Consider the following 7893-nt stretch of genomic DNA (forward strand, 5'->3'; position numbering starts at 1 on the left):
CACTGCAGGGTCTAGAACCGGCAATGATAGTTATTCTCGAGAGCAAAAAGAAAATAAAAACGAGCCCGAGCTGTGGCACGGCAGTGGCGACTGAGCACGCCATCAGTGGCGACAGCCGTGCCGGCTCGATTTCCAGCTGGCCCAGCTGCTGCCACCACTGGTGCGCTCCGCGCCGCTGTTGTGCCACATCTTGTCTTTCTTCGCCGTGCACAAGAAAACACGACGGTACGAAGACCGTCGCCACAACACACAGCTCACATCACACATCACGAAGGCCACCAGCACTGCCGCCCACGCCGCCACCGCTCGTCGCGCCTAATGGAGTGCCTTCGAGCTCCCTCCCTAGTTGTCGTCCCTTCACTCGGGATCCTGTCACCGCCACTGCCACTCGTCGTGCCTGATGGAGTGCCTTCGAGCTCCCTCCCCGGTCATCGTCCCTTCACTCGGGATCCCGCCACTACCGCGGCCTGCGCTCCAACGGATCCCTACTGATGGAGGCACGTGGAAGCTGATGGAGCGACAGCAGCTGCCCCGACTGTGGGCGATGAAGCATCCCGATGCAGTGAGGCGGGCTTCCTTGCGGTCCTTGTCGAGACACCACCGTGGATGGTAGCCAGGGAGGGAGCTCGGGGAGGAAGGGATGGCGACCGGGCGAGGGAGCTTAGGGAGCTTAGGGAGGGAGGGACGACTGCCGGGGAGGGAGCTTGGGAAGGAAGGGAGTTTTGTGCCTGATCGAGTGAGGGGTGGCTAAAAGTACTTGATGTCGCATAGAGGGGGGGGTGAATAGGCGTTTCCTGAAATTTTTTTAAAAAACTTCGCAGCGGATTAAACAGTACCCGGATACTCCGGTTCAATCCGGATACTCCGGGGTCTGGAGTTTCCGAGTTCACCCGGATTATTCGGCCTATATAGGAACTTCGAAATCAAAGAGAACTTGAGCAAGTCTAGATAGATCTATGTGTTACCGCAAGTTCTAAGAGATGCCTAAAAGTCTTTTCACCAACATCCTGCAGCCACAAACTCATGAGCAAGTAGATCGGAGCAAATCGCTCAAATTCAACTAGAACAATGAAAAGCAAGAAAGTTAAGGAGACAAAGATTTGTTTCTGAAGTTCGATCACTCCACAAAGAAGTGCCTACGTCTCCGTTGAGGAGCTCATAAAGAGCTGGGTTTCTTTCAACCCTTTCCTCACCCAAGGAACCAAAAAGATCGAGCTAGGGTTGCTTACTCAAATTAATGGTAATACAAACTTCCTAGGGCTCTCCACAAGCTTGGGTGCTCTCTGAGCGATGCCAACCGACTAGGAGCCTAAAATTCTAAGAGTAAAGAATGCAAATCAAAAGCCTGGTGATGAACTCAAGTGCTCAAGGATGGGATTTAAGCTTTATAGAACTTAATCTCACTCTCGCAACCCTAATCCCCAAATCTTGCAAGAATCAAAACTCTTGAGGAGTTAGGAGGGCTATTGAATGACAATAGATGCGTTTGTCCACGAGTTCTTCAACAGCAAATGAAGAGAGAGGTGAGGGGTATTTATACCCACCCTCTAAAAAACTAACTGTTACTGTGCATTTTTGAATTGATCCGGAGTATCCGGGTTTACCCGGAGACTTCGGGTAACACTTAGCACCAGCCGAAAGCACAGTCCGAAGTCTGCCCGGAGGGTCCGGATGCTCTAGGACCTGGAGTATCCAGACCAACCCGGAGACTCCGTGATAAAAAAAATAAATCTGAACCGAGAGCTCCCTCCCAGAGCTCTACCTGGAGACTCCGGGAAAAACACCAGAATGTGGAGTATCCGGGCTAACCTAGAGACTCCGGGTTCAGAAAACATTTCTCTTTTTTCACTGTCCGTGGGTGATTGTATGTCTCATTTTGTGTTCTAAAAGGATACTTTGAGCACTAAGACATCATCAAGACTATCATTACACATCCCTCTTGATAGAACAACATTTCAAAACTCAATTTCAAAAATAAAAAAATTAAACCCTATTTGAGCAATTACATGCCGCTTCTCTATATTTTAGAGGTATGCCAATGTCGTTTAACTTCTTCAAAGAAACTTAAAACCTATTCATAACTTCAATAAACCCATTAGTCCATTAATCATTTGTCGTCAATTAGCCAAAACCCATATAGGGGGCCTAGATGCACTTTCAATCTCCCCTTTTTTGGTGATTTATGATAACATGATTAAAGCTTACATAAGATAATTGGAATGAAGATTTTGAATTCTAAGATATATGGTGACCTCCCCCTAAATATGTGCATTGATTGAAATATGATTTGAAATCAAATGCACATATTTAAAAAGAATGTTTACAAGAGCTCCCCTATATCCTAGCATCCGTGGGGTGCAAGAGAGTGAACATGATGATACGATGCATATGGCAAGATATATTACAAAACATAAGAAAGAGAGAAACAAACATTACAAGTCAAACAACTCATAGCATCAAACTAACACAAACATTGCCTTACAAATTTAAAAGTTTGACTACAAGCACACCATCACATAGATCATCACAAATTATTACATAGGTCTGACATGTCCAAAGGAAACGAAACGATAACGGTTAAGACACTGATAGACCTAGAGACTCCGAGTTGGAGCAGGAGAAAAAAGATATGTATTCTCTCCCCCTTTGACATCAAGCACCAAAAAGAAAGAGAAGTAGAAATGAAGCTCTACTCATCATCGTCATCATCAGAACCGTTATCATCTTCCGGAGAGCTTTCCTTGGCTCCTCCCAAATTCTCTTCTTCTTCCTCTATCTCATCATCATCAACCTCTTGAGCTTAGGAGGTTCCCTCTCTAGCTGTTTGGGCCTTACCATAACAAGCCCAGGGGTTATCAAACACTTCCGGATCGCTAGCTTCCTCTTCGGATACAATGGGAGAGCAAGAGGGTTGAATCCCCAAATGAGTATGAATAGCTTTTTGCCTCTCCTCTATTTTCCTCAACCTCTCATTTGTCTTGTCTTTATGCTCTTTGATCTTTATGGCATTGTGGGTGCAAACATGGAGTATAGCTTTGAGAGCCTTCTTAACGAAAGAGGGAGAACCATGTGATGAAGACATACGCTTTGGAGCCGCCCTTTGAGCACTAGGAGTTGATGGAGGAGGTGAGGGTGGGGTAGAGGATGATTTTATGCTCACTAGTCTCATCCTATAGGGCTCATGCTTTACTTCCTTAAAGAAATTCTTCTTTGTGACTGTTTCAATCATATGCATGATATACGACACACAGGCATAACTCTTGCTAGGGGTGTGAGATGTAGTGTGAATTTCTTTCCAAAGGAAATCCACAACACTAAAGGATTTACCCTTATTGGACATTCTAGCAAGAAGATTTCTTGATATACCTTGAACCGTTGTGGCGTCCCTACTTTTTGGAGCCAAAGAAAGATAGAACAAGGAGTTTAGACGTTTGTAAAATAGCCTCATGCCCGTAATAGTGCCATGGGTCACCTTTCTATGATCCAAATACATGAAATCTATATCTTCAGCGGAGAGTTGATTTTCATTATGAATCTTGGTCTTGTGAGTATCACGGACATCAAATCCAAATAAACGACCAAAACTCCGATATGTGATCTTGTATTTTTCTCCCTCAATCATCCAAAACATACTTTGGTTGTCCTCATGATCATACCAGTGTTGCATAAAATTGAGCAATGACTTCCTCACTCCAGTCATACTTGAATGTTATGATGTCCTTGACCCTTCTCTCCTCACAACATGAAATGGCCTCGTTGAAAGTTGGATCATCTTTCCTTGCCATGTAATCCCAATCTATCCACTGCATTAGGGTGACTGGCTTCTTTTTCTTCAGAATCACTGTTTCATAAAAGTCTGCTTGGAATTCATTCCAAAAACAATAATCAGGTGCACTCTTCTCATAAACAAAAGGATCTTCATATCTTTCCTTCTTCACTTTTCCGGTCCTTTTTGTGTAGTGAACCACGTGTTTGCCTAGCTCACCAAATCTCGCTCCTTTGTAGGGCATATGAAGCTTCAAAGGTTGCACAGGGGTTCTTTCTTCATCTTGACTCACATCCTCATCTTGCCTTAGAGCTCTAGGACCGAAGACCACAACCTTTCCTTTTCCTCTTCCTCTCATAGCTGCCATCTTTATTCTACCGTGAGGCACATTTGGGGTTTGAGTTGGCTCATTAATGCAAATGCCTCCTGATGAGACCGGCATCTTCCGAACAACCGTGTGAGCGTGACCATGTACACTCCCTTTGCCACTGCCATTGCTACTGCCATTGCTCTCAGTTTGATGTGGAGAAACATCACTTTGGGTAAACGGATCAAACTTGGCTTTTGTTTTCCTTTGGTAAGCATGACCCTTATCACGTCCCATCTCAACAAGTTTTGAGAAACACAAGAGAGATGTGCTTGAGAAAGAAGAAAGTTTTCACAAAAAAAGGAATTGATGAACAAATTTTTTTGCAGATACTGGATAGCCTGGAATATCCAGACCAACCCGGATACTTTGGGTTCTCCGACTCGGGTAGCTTTTTAGGGTTTTGAAGATTTGATCAAGGCATTGCAAAATCCTAGAAATAGGTGGTTCTAGGATGGATAAGGAACACATTTACCAAAGGAATCTGATTCTAGAGCAAAACATTTAGAGATCAGGTGAATCATTCTTGATGAGTACCTTTAGGGCAAACGATGCACTGAAAGTTGATCCGGAGGGAAGGTCGGAGAATCCTGCCAAGAGTTGTTGTTGATTTGATGAAGAACTCCCAAATCCCACAGTGGAGGAAGGATCTTGTCGAAGAGGAGCTCTTCCACAGTGTGAGGGAGTGAGAGGAGAGAAAGAATATATAGAAGAGGTGAAACTCCCACTGGAGAAGGATATCCACTGGATGACCCAGAGTATCCAGTCGGACCCAGAGACTCCGGGTTGAAAAAGAATTTTAGCCGAGACCATCTCCCCGGAGGGTGACCCGGACCCTCTAGGTTGAGTGATAGAATCTGGAGTATACGGGTGAACCTGGAGACTCCGGGTTCTATCCACTCAACAGAACCAGCAAAGCGCTAAGAATGTCCAGAATTCGGATACTCCGGGTCCTGGAACTTGACAGGGACAAGATTCCGAGCTGATATTTGACGAGGAATTTTGAGAGAATGATTTTTGGACATATAAGACCTTCTTACCACTTGTGATCAACCAACAAACAACAATACATAACTATGATCACAAGTAGCAAAGTATGATCTAAAGATAAAAGAAACAAATCTTTTCGAAAAAGCACAAAAATGACATTTTTGTAAACTTCTAGCTACCAAAACTATTAAGCTAAAAACAATTAATTGTATACAACATATCAAGCCATGTTGCGAGAATCTAGGATATTTAGCTCACTTCTCAACTCGCAAAACCTTTGCTCATCTAATGGCTTTGTGAGGATATCGGCTAGGTTTCTTTCAGTTCTCACATGGCGAATATTGATATCCCCTTTTGTTGAGTGGTCTCTCAAGAAGTGGTGTCGGATGTCAATGTGTTTGGTTCTTGAGTATTGCATGGGATTGTTGGTTATTTTGATGGTACTCTCATTGTCACACGAAAGTGGGGCTTTGGTCATGTTATAACCATAATATTTCAAAGTTTGCCTCATCCAAAGTAATTGAGCACAACAAGCACCCGCGGTAACATACTCGACTTCGGCGGTGGATAGGGCTACGTAATTTTGTTTCTTTGAGGACCAAGACACCAAATACCTACTCAAGAATTGGTAAGTCCCCGAGGTGCTCTTCCTATCCACTTTGCAACCGACATAATCGGAATCCGAATAGCCAATAAGGTCAAAAGATGAACCTTTGGGATACCATAAGCCAAGGAAAGGGGTATAAACTAAATATCTAAGAATTCTCTTAACAGCCACTAAATGACACTCTTTTAGAATGGCTTGAAATCTTGCACAAATGTACACACTAAGCATAATATCGGGCCTAGATGCACAAAGGTAAAGTAAGGAACCAATCATAGAGCGATATACCTTTTGATCCACGATCTTTCCATCTTCGTTAAGATCAAGATGTCCATTTACTTGCATAGGTGTCTTGATGGGTTTGGTATTCTCCATGTCAAACTTCTTGAGCATATCTTTGATATACTTGGTTTGATATATAAATGTGCCTTCCTTGAGTTGTTTAATTTGGAACCCAAGAAAGAACTTCAACTCTCCCATCATTGACATTTCAAATCTTTTAGTCATGGTCCTACTAAATTCCTCACAAAAGAGTTGATTAGTAGAACCAAATATAATATCATCGACATATATTTGGCAAACAAATAAATCATTATCAACTTTCTTAGTGAAAAGAATAGTATCAACTTTGCTTATTTCAAAGTCCTTTTTGACAAGAAAATCCCTAAGTCATTCATACCATGCTCTAGGTGTTTGCTTAAGCCCATAGAACGCCTTATGGAGTTTATAAACATGTTGAGTATACATGGGATCTTCAAATCCGGGCGGTTGCTCCACATACACCAATTCAAAAATTGGTCCATTGAGAAATGCACTCTTCACATTTATTTGATATAGCTTGAAATCATGATGAGTAGCATAGGCAAGTAATATTCGGATTAACTCAAGCTTAGCTATAGAAGCATAAGTCTCACCAAAATCTAAACCTTCAATTTGTGTAAATCTTTGAGCAATCAATCTTACCTTGTTCCTTGTCACGATTCCGTTCTCATCTTGTTTGTTGTGGAATACCCATTTGGTGCCAATCACGTTTTGATTGGACCTTTCTACCAACAACCATACTTCATTTCTCTTGAAATTGTTGAGCTCTTCTTGCATGGTCATCACCCAATCCAAATCTCTAAGAGTATCATCTATTTTAATGGTTCCAAAGAGGAGACAAAAGAGTAATATTTACAAAAATTTACAATTCTAGAACGAGTGGTTACCCCCTTTTAAATGTCACCAAGGATGTTATCAACGGGGCGATATCTTTAGACACTTTGATGAAATCTTGGGTGTGGCACTTGGGATTGGGGGTTGAGTGTCTTCCACTTTGTCATCATCAAGAAATTTGTTGGAGCCATCATGTTCTTGCTCTTGATTTTGTACTAGATTTTGATCTTGATTTTGAATTGATGTTGATGGCTCATCTTGAGTGGATGAAGATGGTTGAGTTTGATCATTATTGGTCATTTGTTTCTCTTGAGATTCTTGAGGCTTGATTTCACCTATTGACATCTTCTTTATAGCCTTGCTTGGAATTTCTTCATCTCCTAAAACATTGGGATCAACTTGCACCACTTGAGAGCTATTAGATTCATCAAATGTTATGTCACATGCAATTTCAGAACAGTCGGTGATTTTGTTGAAAACACGATAGGCGTAGGCATTTGATCCATAACCAAGCAAAAAACCCTAATCTACCTTAGGAGCAAATTTGGAACTTCTTACTTTCTTATTTAGAATGAAGTATTTGCTACCAAAAACTCTAAAGTATGAAACATTAGACTTGTTACCGGTTAAAAGTTCATAAGCGATCTTCTTCAAGATCTTATGGAGATACAACTGGTTAATGTCATGATACGCGGTGTTGACGGGCTCCACCCAAAATTGATCAAAATATTGTATTCATCAAGTATTGTCCTTGCCAACTCTATGAGAGTCCTATTCTTTCTCTCGACAACCCTATTTTGTTGAGTAGGTAGGGTGCCGAGAACTCATGCTTGATCCCTTCTTCATCAAGGAAATTTTCAACTTGTGTATTCTTGAATTCGCTTTTATTGTCGCTTCTTATCCTCTTGATCCTCACATCAAATTTGTTTTGAGCTCTCCTCACATACTTCTTGAGTTAGCTTGTGTTTCACTTTTGTCATGCAAAAAGAATACCCAAGTGAAACGAGAATA

The sequence above is a fragment of the Phragmites australis genome, chromosome 12 (assembly GCF_958298935.1).
Source record: "Phragmites australis chromosome 12, lpPhrAust1.1, whole genome shotgun sequence".
Lineage (NCBI taxonomy): Eukaryota > Viridiplantae > Streptophyta > Magnoliopsida > Poales > Poaceae > Phragmites > Phragmites australis.